This window comes from Eupeodes corollae, chromosome 1 (genome assembly GCF_945859685.1).
Source record: "Eupeodes corollae chromosome 1, idEupCoro1.1, whole genome shotgun sequence".
NCBI lineage: Eukaryota > Metazoa > Arthropoda > Insecta > Diptera > Syrphidae > Eupeodes > Eupeodes corollae.
In genome coordinates this window covers 197456218-197470454 of record NC_079147.1, presented here as the reverse complement: position 1 = coordinate 197470454, position 14237 = coordinate 197456218, and the positions used below count along the sequence as shown (strand labels likewise).

Sequence of the window (14237 nt, the reverse complement as noted above, 5' to 3'; positions counted from 1 at the left end):
AATGTTTTATAGGTGAGAATAACATAAGCATCCTGAAATACTTTAGATCAACGTTTAAAAAATCCTAACATAGAGTTGGCTTTGCTAAAGATAGAAATAATATGCTCCGTGAAAACAAGATAAGAATTAATTAAAAACTCCAGGATCTTTAAAACTATGAACGCGGTATAAACAGTGTTGTGATATTTAATAATCAATCATAAAAGAAGTGCGTTTTTCAGAGAAAGTCATTTCCTCACACTTTATTGAGTTAAGGATTAGCTCAAAAATATAAATATCCTCGTGCAGTTGTCATGGATTGCTTATAGATTGTATGCTTTTGACATTTTCATATCATCCGCATCGATTCAAATGTTATTGTAACGTACACAAATTGATGTATCATAGATAGCGAGGATGAAAAGTGTAGGTCCTAAATGACTACCCTGGGGAACTCCTAATTCAGCAATTATGCAAGGGTATTTGAGCAATTATTCAAGTAGATTAGTAATTGTCGAACGTTTTTGCAAAAAAACACAAAAACAAACATATTTTTGATTACATGAAATATTTTGTCTTTAAAATGTTACCTATCACAAGCAACTTTAGAAATTGGTGTGTTATAACTAATGTCAGACTTGTTACCCTTTATAAAGACTGATATAATAAAGGTCTTGTTCCATTTGTGTGGGATACTTAAATATGCAAAGAAGGGGAGATACCACTTCTATTCCATTTGGTTTAGATGAATAATCATCTTTAAGTCATGCCAAGTGATGCAAGATTCATTATTAAAGGAAGTCTGGAGAAGTCGACAGCCATCAGATTTCCGCTTTATACTGAAAAATTATCAAATGTTTTTAAGTAAAGGTTAAGAAAGCATATAAGTAATTGGAGAAAGGTTTAAACTCTTCAAGGGCAACACATTCTTCACGATCTTTAGCTGACATGATTTTTTATAAGATTTATTCAAGCCTTATTTATCTTGTTTCATATAAAGGTTGATTTTTTTGAGGTTAGGATTTTCATGAATTAGTATTTGACAGATCACGCGGGGTTTCAGACATGGTGTCAAAGAGAAAGATGCTTAGTGTGCTTTGACATTTCATCATAAATAGACTTACTAACGAGCAACGCTTGCAAATCATTGAATTTTATTACCACAATCAGTGTTCGGTTCGAAATGTGTTTCGCGCTTTACGTCCGATTTATGGTCTACATAATCGACCAAGTGAGCAAACAATTAATGCGATTTTGACCAAGTTTCGCACTCAGTTTACTTTATTGGACATTAAACCAACCACACGAATGCGTACAGAAGAGAATATTGCGTCTGTTTCTGAGAGTGTTGCTGAAGACCGTGAAATGTCGATTCGTCGCCGTTCGCAGCAATTGCGTTTGTGTTATTCGACCACATGGAAGATTTTACGCAAAGATCTTGGTGTAAAACCGTATAAAATACAGCTCGTGCAAGAACTGAAGCCGAACGATCTGCCACAACGTCGAATTTTCAGTGAATGGGCCCTAGAAAAGTTGGCAGAAAATCCGCTTTTTTATCGACAAATTTTGTTCAGCGATGACTCTCATTTCTGGTTGAATGGCTACGTAAATAAGCAAAATTGCCGCATTTGGAGTGAAGAGCAACCAGAAGCCGTTCAAGAACTGCCCATGCATCCCGAAAAATGCACTGTTTGGTGTGGTTTGTACGCTGGTGGAATCATTGGACCGTATTTTTTCAAAGATGCTGTTGGACGCAACGTTACGGTGAATGGCGATCGCTATCGTTCAATGCTAACAAACTTTTTGTTGCCAAAAATGGAAGAACTGAACTTGGTTGACATGTGGTTTCAACAAGAGGGCGCTACATGACACACAGCTCGCGATTCTATGGCCATTTTGAGGGAAAACTTCGGAGAACAATTCATCTCAAGGAATGGACCGGTAAGTTGGCCACCAAGATCATGCGATTTGACGCCTTTAGACTATTTTTTGTGGGGCTACGTCAAGTCTAAAGTCTACACAAATAAGTCAGCAACTATTCCAGCTTTGGAAGACAACATTTCCGAAGAAATTCGGGCTATTCCGGCCGAAATGCTCGAAAAAGTTACCCAAAATTGGACTTTCCGAATGGACCACCTAAGACGCAGCCGCGGTCAACATTTAAATGAAATTATCTTAAAAAAGTAAATGTCGTGGACCAATCTAACGTTTCAAATAAAGAATCGATGAGATTTTTCAAATTGTATGCGTTTTTTTTTAAAAAAAGTTCTCAAGCTCTTAAAAAATCACCGTTTACTATGGATGACAACAGCTGGGATATTGGGATACTTTAAGAGTGATGATATGTTTAATACAGGATTCCAATACATAGTAAAAGTATGAAGCTTCAACGCCAACGTTATTTTAATTTGGTACATTCTCAATATCACAAGAAGATAGATAAAAGTTGCTAAAAATTAGCTTTCCAAAAAACGTCAAGTAGGGAGTGGTATTTACTTAAATTCGATATAGCAAAATTTTATGGAACTACTGCCGTACTTATAACGTCAGAACAAAAAACCAAATGGCAAATTTTTAATTAAACTAACATGCTGTAGTAGTACCCGTCGAGTGATGGTTTGTGCGTTGGAATGTTATGCAAGGGGTCTTGGGTTCAATCCCTGCCTGTGCCATCTTAATTTAAAAAAAAATAAGTTTTTTGCGGCTACTGCCTCTTGCTAGGAATTGAGAAATCTTCCAAGAGTAATTTCTGTCATGAAAAGTGCTTTCTCAAAATAAGCCGTTCGGATTCGGCATATAAACTGTAGGTCCCTTCTATCTCTGACAACATTACTCGCACGCAGGAATGGTTGAGAGTTGTAAGTCACTAGGCCCTGGTTCTTCATGGAATGTTGCGCCACCTAATTTATTTATTTTATTTTAACTTGCTGTAAGCCCGTAGGGATAATATGGTCTATAATAATAAAAGCTCCTCGTGAGTTGAACTCAATGATGATTCATATGATAAAAAAAAGAGTCATTTATTACCTAATTAAATAAAATTGGACCTAAATGACTGCCCTGGGGAACACCAGAACTCACAATAAATGGACAAAATGAAAGAAATAAAAAAGTATTAATTTGATGATTTAAGAATTTGAAACCTCTTGATACTTTAAAATCTATATATTTTCCAAAGAACAGATAAATAAAAGGCTATAATGATAAATTTGTTCATAAAAAAAAATTAAACGAAAAATATCGCTACTCAGAGTTTTCCAACTTCTACCCACATAAAAACGTTTTCTATCAAAAAAAAAATTATATCCTAAATATTGCTAATTTTCAGTCTTATAACACGTTCTAATTCTAATCAAAGCTAAAATGAGTAAATACGCCAAACATCACTTCATGTTTTGTGTACCTTACAGAAGAACATCGCATCATATTTAGAAACAAAAACGAAACCCTCGAAGGGATTAGTTTCATTTATAGGAGACGAAAAACCCTCTCTATAAACAAAAGGCCCCTCGAGAGTGCTAAACATAAATTCACAAGCGCTTAAGTATTACTCTCTGTCTGACAGCCGCAATTACCGCCCTTAAGATGTAAACTTAATAATTTTATCGCTCTTATATACCTCCTCCTCCTCTTCCACCAAACGACCTTACCGCCTCAGCCACCGTCTCTGTTTCGTCCACCACCCTGCGGCTTATAGATCTCTCCGAAGGCGATTCATTATAAACGAACGCAAAACGACCACAAAATGTTACTGAATTGCCTATCAAGTTGTTGTGGCTTTTTTCCCATCATCTTCTTCTTCTTCCTCTTCTTATACTTATTCTTCTTCGTCTTATGGCGTTCGTCCGTCGCGTTTGTCGTTGTTTTGTTGGTCGTCAGGCCTCAGGTCCGTTTTTTAGTGTTTGTTGTATTTGGTTTGGTCCTTTAAAGAGGCTGAAAGAGAGACAGAGAGTCTGGGTCTCTCTAAGGAATTTATTAAATTGCCCATTGCATGGACGAAAGGACATTCTGTATAAAAACACACACACGTTCCCAACCCAGCGAGAGATATACTACCTCTGCCTAGCCTACGAATATATCCTACAGATCCACCCACATTGTAAATATCAAAACAAAGGACTTATAAATTTATGACACAAGTGAGTAAGACCCAAACAATTGTGAAATTATCCCCCAGAGGTGGGAAGCTATCAGCAAACAAACCAACTGTATACGAACCAAGACAAGACTCAACTCCTCTCCAGTCCAGTCCGGGTCCGTTCGTCCTTTTTTCGTTGTCTTTATGATTTTTTTTTGTTTGGTTCGTTGTGTTGTTGAGTGTTGTCCTTTCATTCTCTAAGGATTTGTTCAACGGAAAGTCTTCTCTTTTGTCATTGTGTGTCGTATAAATTTTTCGTTGAAGTGTTTTTCTTTTGAAGAACAAAAGTAGATTCCCACAACTTGAACGTGTTGTTTAGTTCTTTTTTAAGGGAAAGGAAAGTGTTTACAACAACAAGATTTAGATGGACCATCTTCACAGCTGGACGAGCCAGAGATGTCCTTTTGGTTTTGGCCAGTGTGCGTGTGTTTAGTTTATAGGAAGTCTTATTAAGACGAGGATATTTAGTGTTATTGTGGTCATTGTTGCGTAAATTGTAGAGGGGGTGTTATGATAATGAGGTGATTGTTTGAGGATGTAGAATATCATTATGCGTGCAATAATTGAACCATAAGGTGAACCCAAGTGTCAATTGACACTCAAGTTTCATGTCCTCAAAAAGTATATGTTTTGATTTTTTCCCTTTCAATTGGTGAAGGTACAGTTTTGGACTTTTGAGTGTACGAGGCTAAAGGATACCGGTAAGAATTTAACAAAATATTTTAATTGTTAGCAGAGTTGGAACGGTTATGGTAATTGAACAAATATGTCTTTAGAGCGTCTTTTAAAAATTCCCTACTTTATCCCTGAACTGGAGTTTTTCTTGTGAGGCCTAGAAGAATCCTTAAAATAAAATTACTTTGAAATCAAATTAAAGGAGGAAGAGATTTATAATCTTATTACAACTTGTTTTTAATACAAGCTGTATTGCTTCGTTTTAAGTCTGATATCAATAAAATAAATTAGGGTGTTCCAACTGGGAACCGCAATGTTTTTCAGGAATTGGTTTCTTTTCAAGTTTCCTAAATCTTCAAGAGAAGAATACTAGATCAAAAAGTAGTTGTCTTCAAGAATCAATACTACTAAAAACACTTCGGACGAAAAAGATAATGTCCACAAAATTCGCTATATTCACCAGATCCATTTCAATACTGATTGAGAGCAACTACACAAAATAACTATAGACGCTCTGCAGGTCATATGTTGACACCTCGACTCCAAAAAGTTATCGTGGAAAGAGTCAAAAGGTTTTTAATGTGGCACGCAATGAATGAGCATGAAATCATTTTGTTTTCGAATCAAAAGATTTTTAACTTTGAAGGATTTAAAAACAAAGAAAACGATACAATTTATGTATTTATTTGCCTTGCTTAAAAGTTAGTAGGTTATCGTGAACAGTTGTTAGTTGAATTATTCTTAAAAATTTTAAAATTACAAACAACATTTTTCATATACAGAAATATTTTAGTTTGAAAATCTAGTTTGGTTTAAAAGATTTTTAGTGGTAATTAAATTTTTACCGATTTTAGTAGCATTTTTAAATTTTGGAAGAATGAAATTAATTTGAGAGATATCAAGAACCGAACATCAATTTTTACCAAATTTGCGTACTATTTCTTGTAGATTTTATTTTTTTTTTTATAAAAAAACGGACTATTGGATATTTATAAAAAAAACTACTGAATATCGAAAAAAATGTTTTCTGTGAAATTGAAATAGTTTGAAGACAATGTTTTTAATTTTTAAAAGCTTTTTGAGTCGTTAGTAAATTTTTACTAAGTTTTGGTATTGTTTTTTTGTTAGGTTTTTATTTTTTGTAATAAAATAGATTTAACTCAAAAGTTAACTGAGTGTTGACAACAATATTTTTAAAAAGATAAAAGTAGTTTTAAGCTTATATCTCAAGGATTTGAAAAGATATTTGAGTCGAAAATCAATTTTTACCAACTTTTATTAATGTTTTTGCTTAGATTTTTTATTTTTTGTACGAAAACTGTCTATTTGATTTTTCTCAAAATTTTACCAGATGTTAAAATCAATATTTTTGTAGAACAAAATTGTTTTCAGTTTTTTTTTCGATTAAAAAAAAAACCGTTAACTGATTTTTTTTTCAAACAAATGACTTGTTTGGTATCACGTTACAATATATAATATATATATCCTGTCACAGTGTTAGTTGAAATACTCCTCCGAAACGGCTTAACCAAATTCAATGAAATTTTGCATCCACATTCGGTAGGCCTGAGAATAGGTTTTTATCTATTTTTAATATTCCTTAGTGCTATGGTTTAATTGCATCAACTTCGTACACGGTGCAACGATCTTACAAGAGTATTCAGTGACTCTATGTACTATGAAGCATTGATTGCTTTTGAGGATCTTTGCATTTTCATTGCCAACTTACCACTCAATCAATCATAATTTAATAAATCGTGAACTACAAAACAATACTGTATAAATGGAAGCAATTGTTGCTCGCAATGTCCCAATAATGAATGAAGAACAAAGAACCATTTTTTACCACATCATGATCGACGTTTCGGCTGCACTTCGCTAATTCTTGCTAAATACAATAAAATAATGATTTCGCATTAGCCGTTGCATCTTCTGTCATTGCATCTTTATTGAACGGAGGCAGAACAGCTCATTCAGTACTTAAACTGCCACTAAATTATCAAAATAACCTAAACGCGGTGTGCAATATAAAAAAACAATCATCCATTACCAGTGTGTAAAATTTTCAGCTAAGATGAATGCACTATGTCACACAAACATTCGCTTGAGGCGTTGAACAGGACATTGAAAGATATACAAAACAACGACAGACTATTTGACAGCACTCTTTTCAGGTGATTTCAGACAAATTTCGCGTTATTCTGCGTAAAACGTACGCTAATGAGATCAACATGTGCTTAAAATCATCGCCACTGTGGCGTAATGTTGGAAAGGTAATACTGAAAGTAAGTATGATTCAAGCTCCATACACTGAAACATTCTTAAAACAACTGTTTGTAATAGGAGACGGTAAAGTTTCTAAAGATGAAACTGGATGCATAAAATTACCGGTCGATTTCTTCACGATTATTGATTCACAAGATGCTTTCATTGACCAGATATTTCTCGATGTACATAGACAATATACAAATCATGAGTAGCTGCTAGAAACAGCAATCTTAGCAGCAAAAAATGTGGATGTCAATGAATTAAATCTCAAGATATGACATTTGTTACCAGTAGACTTGGTGTCATAAAAATTGATACAGTTTGTGATGCTACCGAAGCTGCAAATTATTCAAATGAGTTTTTGATCTCATTGGATTTGACGGGCATGCCACCGCATAGTTTACAACTGAAGGTTGGATCTATGGAAATTTTTGTTCGTAATTTGAACCGATCACGGTTGTGCAAAAAAATTAATGAAAAATTTAATTGAAGCCATAATTCTAAATGGCAAATTCCGAGGTGAAAATATATTATTACAGCGAATCCCTATTATACCCACAGATGTATTCCAATAACATTAGCATTTGCAATCACTATCAATAAGTCTCAAAGCCAAACGATTTCTGTCGGCGGCTTAAATTTGGGCACTTCAATTAAACGTAGCGTGCTATTAGGTGGGCAAACCATCCAGTTAGTTTGTATTAGCGAAAGATGGGATCACAAAAAACATTGTTCACTCTGTTGCATTAAAGCATTGATATTATAGCGATATTTATATAATTTTAAAGATATAATTTTAACAAATTAAAACAAATTGTTGGTGATTTGTTATTTAAATATTTTGTCACTGTGTACAGTGCTCTATACCTCTAACACTTATATACCAAGTCCTTACACACTTGAAATAAGTTATTTATTTCTAGCAAAATATTCTATAAAATTTGTTTATATGACAAAGCAACGTTTGTCGGGTCAGCTAGTATTATATACAATTAATTTCAAGTCTCTAGGGTTTTGGGTTCGTAAGAAATTTACAGTTAACCAAAATTTAACCAATTTTCTTGAGAGCAATTTCTGCTTCTTTCTGCCTTTTTATCTGTATAACAAAATGTATTTGAAGTCGATATCTCTATTAGTTCTTGAGCTATGGACAACGAAAAAAAACGTCGCGAACGTACGAAAGTTCGAAAACTATTTGGATGAAATTACTTTTTGGATTTTGTAAACATGTTTTTTAAACGGTACTCCACCGGCTCAGTGAACAATCAGCCAACACTATACTAAGTCAACGATACGCTACATCTCCCGAAAACAATGCCGCCGTTCGTGAAGGTGTCCAGCAGAATACGAGTTAGTCAATTCCTCGTCGCTCGCAAGAACTTGGCCTATCGCAGACTCATACAAAATCCAAAAGCTCTCAAATAAGATAACACGTTGTTAATATTTTATTCACAACTTGTCTACAATTTTAAAATCGATCCGAATTTAATAGAAAACCCTTTAGATTCAAATTTTTCTAGATAAGTTAATTTATAAGCAGGGTTAGGATTTAAAATAAAAAAAAGAAAATAAACAAAAATACTTTTAACTATAGAACCATTGGACTACTAAGAGTTTTTAAAGTTCGCAAGTAGCAATCTTCTTCGGTTGTCTATTTAAAGGGCTGTGATGGATTTAAATCACCTCTCAACAGCTGAAACGAATGGACCGCATTTAAAACTTTCAACCTTATTTACTTCAATGTTTCCTGGAAGCTTGGAATCCACGTCGCCGTTTATTACAGAATTTTTCTGCTCAATCGTTTTTAGCCCTGTGTTTCTATTGAAAACTTCAGTAAACTTGTTTAAGACGTCCTCTGCAATAGGCCTTTTTGCTTTTTTTTTAAATTTTCTTCAATGTCCTTAAAAAAAGGCAGCACTTCGCCAATTGATATTCCTCTATGAGAATATTGTTAGCTTAAATTATAAGTAGGTACAGACTCTAGAATATACCTGTTTTTTCTAGGTCTTTGAAAATATGTTTTTTCGGCTCGAATACAAACTTTAATGTATGCCAGCTGCGCTTGTAGTTCTTCATCTTCAATAATTTTTTTTGCAAATGGAACACAGCTTGCATCGTCTTCCAGCGTGCTGACGATTTGTTTGATCCGAGCAAAATATTCCGCATAATATGCTACTGCCTCCAACCAAATACCCCAGTGAGTTGAAACCTAGTTGAAATGGAAATTCAAAAATTCAAAAATACGACTTCAAATTCAGTTTCAAACAAACCATATCCATATCCATATCCTTAAAAATATCAATCCGAGATGGAGGCTGGGATGCGACCCACACTGATAACTTCCCATCCCGTCTGTCGATTTGTCTTGCTTAAAAGTTTGTCTATATGTACTCGTATCAATTTTTACCAAATATGCGTACTCTTTTTGTAGATTTTATTTTGTATATGAAAAAACGGACTGTTGGATTTTTATATAAAAATTACTGAATATCGAAAACAATATTTTCTGTGAAACAAAATAAGTTTCAAGCCAATATTTTTAAGTTTTGAGAAGCTATTTGAGTCGAAAGTAAATTTTTACGAAGTTTTAGTATTGTTTTTATTTTAGTTTTTATTTTAGAGTTTTATTTTTTGTAAAAAAAACTGTCAATTCGATTTTTTAAAAATTTTACCAACAGTATTTCTTATGAGATAAAATTACTTTAAAGCCAATACTTAAAATTTTTAAAGAGATATTTGAGTCGAAAATCAATTTTTACCAACTTTTATAAATTATTTTTTTTAGGTTTTTATTTTTTGTAAAAAAACTGTCAATTCGATTTTTTTCAAATTTTAATTGAATGTTGACAGCAACATTTTTTGAAAGATAAAAGTAAATTAAAGCCAATATCTCAAAGTTTTGAAAAGATATTCGAGTCGAAAATCAATTTTTACCAACTTTTATAAATTATTTTTTTTGAGTTTTTTATTTTTTGTAAAAAAACTGTCAATTCGATTTTTTTCAAACTTTAACTGAATGTTGACAACAAGATTTTTTGAAAGATAAAAGTAAATAAAAGCCAATATCTCAAAGTTTTGAAAAGATATTTGAGTCGAAAATCAATTTTTATCAACTTTAATAAATTTTTTTTTTAGGTTTTTATTTTTTGTAAAAAAAAACTGTCAATTCGATTTTTTTTAAACTTTAATTGTATGTTGACAACAAAATTTTTTGAAAGATGAAAGTCAATTAAAGCCAAAATCTCAAAGTTTTGAAAAGATATTCGAGTCGAAAATCAATTTTTACCAACTTTTATAAATTTTTTTTTTAGGTTTTTATTTTTTGTAAAAAAAACTGTCAATTCGATTTTTCTCAAAATTTTTCAGAATGTTAAAAACAATATTTCTTATAAGATAAAATAAGTTTGAAGCCTTAATTTCAAGTTTTTAAAAAGATATTTGAGTCGAAAATCAATTTTTACCAACTTTTATAAATTTTTTTTTTTAGGTTTTTATTTTATGTAAAAAAACTGTCAATTCGGTTTTTTTTCAAACTTTAACTGAATGTTGACAACAAAATTTTTTGAAAGATGAAAGTAAATTAAAGCCAATATCTCAAAGTTTTGAAAAGATATTCGAGTCGAAAATCAATTTTTACCAACTTTTATAAATTTTTTTTTTAGGTTTTTATTTTTTGTAAAAAAAACTGTTAATTCGATTTTTCTCAAAATTTTTCAGAATGTTGAAAACAATATTTCTTATAAGATAAAATAAGTTTGAAGCCTTAATTTCAAGTTTTTGAAAAGATATTTGAATCGATTTTCAATTTTTACGAACTTTGGTTAATGTTTTTTTTAGATTTTTATTTTTTATAAAAAAAACTGTCAATTAGATTTTTCTCAAAATTTTATCAGATGTCAAAAACATTATACTTCGTTGCACAAAATTATTTTAGAGATCAAATCATATTTCAGTCGTAAAATTTTGGAGGTGACAAATTTTTTTTGTCAGTTTTATTGATTTAAAAAAAAAACCGTTATATTGATTTTTTTCAAAAAATATACCTGTTTGGTATCACGTTACAATCTATTATATAAAATTTAATTCAATTCTCTAGCGTTTTTGGTTCGTAAGATATTTAGGGTTAACCAAAATTTTCACCTTTTTTTCAAACTGCTATGGTAAAAAAACCACCCACGCAATTTTCTTGAGAGCCCTTTCTGCATCTTTCTGCCTTATTATCTGTATAACAAAATTCATTTGAAGTCGATATCTCTTCTGGTTCTTGAGCTATGGACAACGAAAAAAACGTCGCGAACGTACGGACGTACGGACGTACGGACGTACAAACGTACGTACACACGCACGCACAGACATCTTTCTAAAAAACTTTTATTTCGACTCTAGGGACCTTGAAACGTCGAGAAATGTCAAAATTTTCAATTTGACAAATCGGACCCATTACAATAACTTCCTATGGGAAGTTAAAAATACGACTTCAAATTCAGTTTCAAACAAACCATATCCATATCCTTAAAAATATCAATCCGAGATGGAGACTTCACAAATACTTATTTCAAGCTCTACACGAAGGCGTCAACTTTTGAGTAGTGACTGCGTATGCTTTCACAAACTATGTTTACACCGTTAGCGATGCAAGTTACGTGAACCATTTTCGAGTACAACCCTGGAGAGTTTTGCCACTCTTCTTCATATACGGTACAGCGTCTGTTACGAACAACAAAACCTTTTCTCTCTTAAGCTCATCGGTCCTCGACAATCGCATCGAACTGTCAAAAAGATGGGTTTTTAACTCAAGATTCTCAACGGTATGCAAAAATGTTCGCATTTCCTTGAATGCTTAACCAATTATTAGATGTTTCTTAACTAAATTTAATTAAAAAGAAAAAAGGCAGAAAAGGCAAAAATGGCGAAGAAAGGCAAAAAAGATAAATTTGGTATAAAAAGGCAAAAAAAAGCAAAATAAAATACATATATTTGCAAATACCAGGGCTTGAAACATGTTTGTCGAAAGTCTTCCATTTGACCAAAAAAAATGGCAAAGTTATTATGTATTATCCTATCCCTGTATACAAGATTACTTAGAAGATAGCAATTATTATTGTTACGATATGGTAATGCTGTTTTCCAAAATTTCAATAATCGATCGTATCTTCAGTTCAAAAATTCCAAACGTGAATTGTTGAAGTCACGTACATATATTATATTAACTTCGTTTTTTTTTGTGCTTAGTAAAAATCTTAAAACGATGTGATTGAGTTAAAAATTTGAATGAAGGACTTGCTCGTGTATCCAAAGAGTCTGTTTAAAAATATTGCCTGTATTTTAAGATTTAAAAAGAGCTTTTTTTCAAAAATCTAAATGTCATTTGACTTTTCTAAAAAAAAAACTTAATTTTTCAAAAATTGTATTCGAAATTCGTTAGAGGTGTGTTTTAAAAATAAGTTTTATATGTACACATTTTGTTTTAATTTGAGCTCATAAATATTTTTAGCATGGAGAGCTAATTAATATATTTTAACATTTCGTACAAATAGTGACATCTTTTCGAGATGTCAAATTTCGAAAAAAATGTTAATTATTTTGGTAAGAAATCAAAAATAAAAACATTGACATTGTATGAGCACTAATGTTATTTTTTATCTTAAAAAACTGAAAAAAGCCTAACCCAAAACTGCCTAAACCCTTTGGAGTTACTTTCATTCTTTTAATTTTAAAACAGAAAAAGAGGCTGGGATGCGACCCACACTGATAACTTCCCATCCCGTCTGTCGATTGGTCTTGCCTAAAAGTACTCGTATCAATTTTTACCAAATTTGCGTAATATTTTTTGTAGATTTGTTTTTAATGAAAAAACGGACTGTTGGATTTTTATATAAAAATTACTGAATATCGAAAACAATATTTTTCTGTGAAATAAAATAAGTTTGAAGCCAATATTTCAAATTTTTGAAAAGGTATTTCAGTCAAAAATCAATTTTCACCAACTTTTGGTAATTTTTTTTTAGGTTTTAAATTTTTTATACAAAAACTGTCAATTTGTTTTTTTCAAAATTTTACTGAATGTTGACAACAATTTTGTTGAAAGATAAAAGTTGTTAAAAGCCAATATCTACAATTTTTGGAAAGATATTTGAGTCGAAAATCAATTTTTACCAACTTTTATACAATTTTTTTAGGTTTTTATTTTTTGTAAAAAAACTGTAAGTTCGATATTTCTCAAAATTTGTCCTAATGTTGAAAACAATATTTTTTATAAGTAAAAATTAATAAGAAGCTATTATCTCAAAGCTTTGAAAAGATATTTGATTCAAAAATCAATTTTTACCAACTCTTATACATTTTTTTTAGGTTTTTATTTTTTGTAAAAAAACTTCGAATTCGATTTTTTTCAAACTTTAACTGAGTGTTGACAACAATATTTTTTGAAAGATTAAATTAAATCAAAGCCAATATCTCAAAGTTTTGAAAAGATATTTGAGTCGAAAATTAATTTTTACCAACTTTTATTCATTTTTTTAGGTTTTTATTTTTTGTAGAAAAACTGTCAATTCGATTTTTCTCAAAATTTTTCAAAATTTTGAAAACAATATTACTTATAAGATCAAATAAGTTTGAAGCCTACATTTCAAGTTTTTGAAAAGACATCTTTGTAAAAATCTTTTATTTCGACTCTAGGGACCTTGAAACGTCAAGAAATGTCAAAATTTTCAATTTGACAAATCGGACCCATTACAATAACTTCCTATGGGAAGTTAAAAAAGCAAAAATTATGAAGAACTTCTCTTGTTAAAATCTCCAACCAAGTCAATTTCAAAATAAAAAATGTACTATGGTTTTGTAAGCTGAATACATTTTTTTTTCCAATTTTGTATTAATTTAGAAAATTTAAATAGATAAAAAAAAACAATTAAATTTATGGGATTTTCGGAGTAAACAAGATTTGAACACAACTTAAAGAACTGCATATTTAAGAAAAAAAAATTGTTTTTTCTCTTAAAATAAAAAAGTATTGGATTGTATTCCACAAATGTTTGTATACAAATTGATATTAATTTTTTGTAAATATAGCGGATATCGTATGTATCCATACATATATAATTTTATTACTGTACAGTTTTCGTAATTAAATTTATATTTTTAACTGTTCTATTTTCAAACCGATTTCAAAAAGTAG

At 31.2% G+C, this 14237-nt stretch overlaps 1 protein-coding gene across 1 annotated transcript in view; it reads left to right on the top strand.

Moving 5' to 3' along the window:
- LOC129939311 (neural cell adhesion molecule 1) overlaps window positions 1–14237 on the top strand; it is a 296828-nt gene that overhangs the window by 93597 nt on the left and 188994 nt on the right. The gene's annotated exons all lie outside the window — the stretch shown is intronic.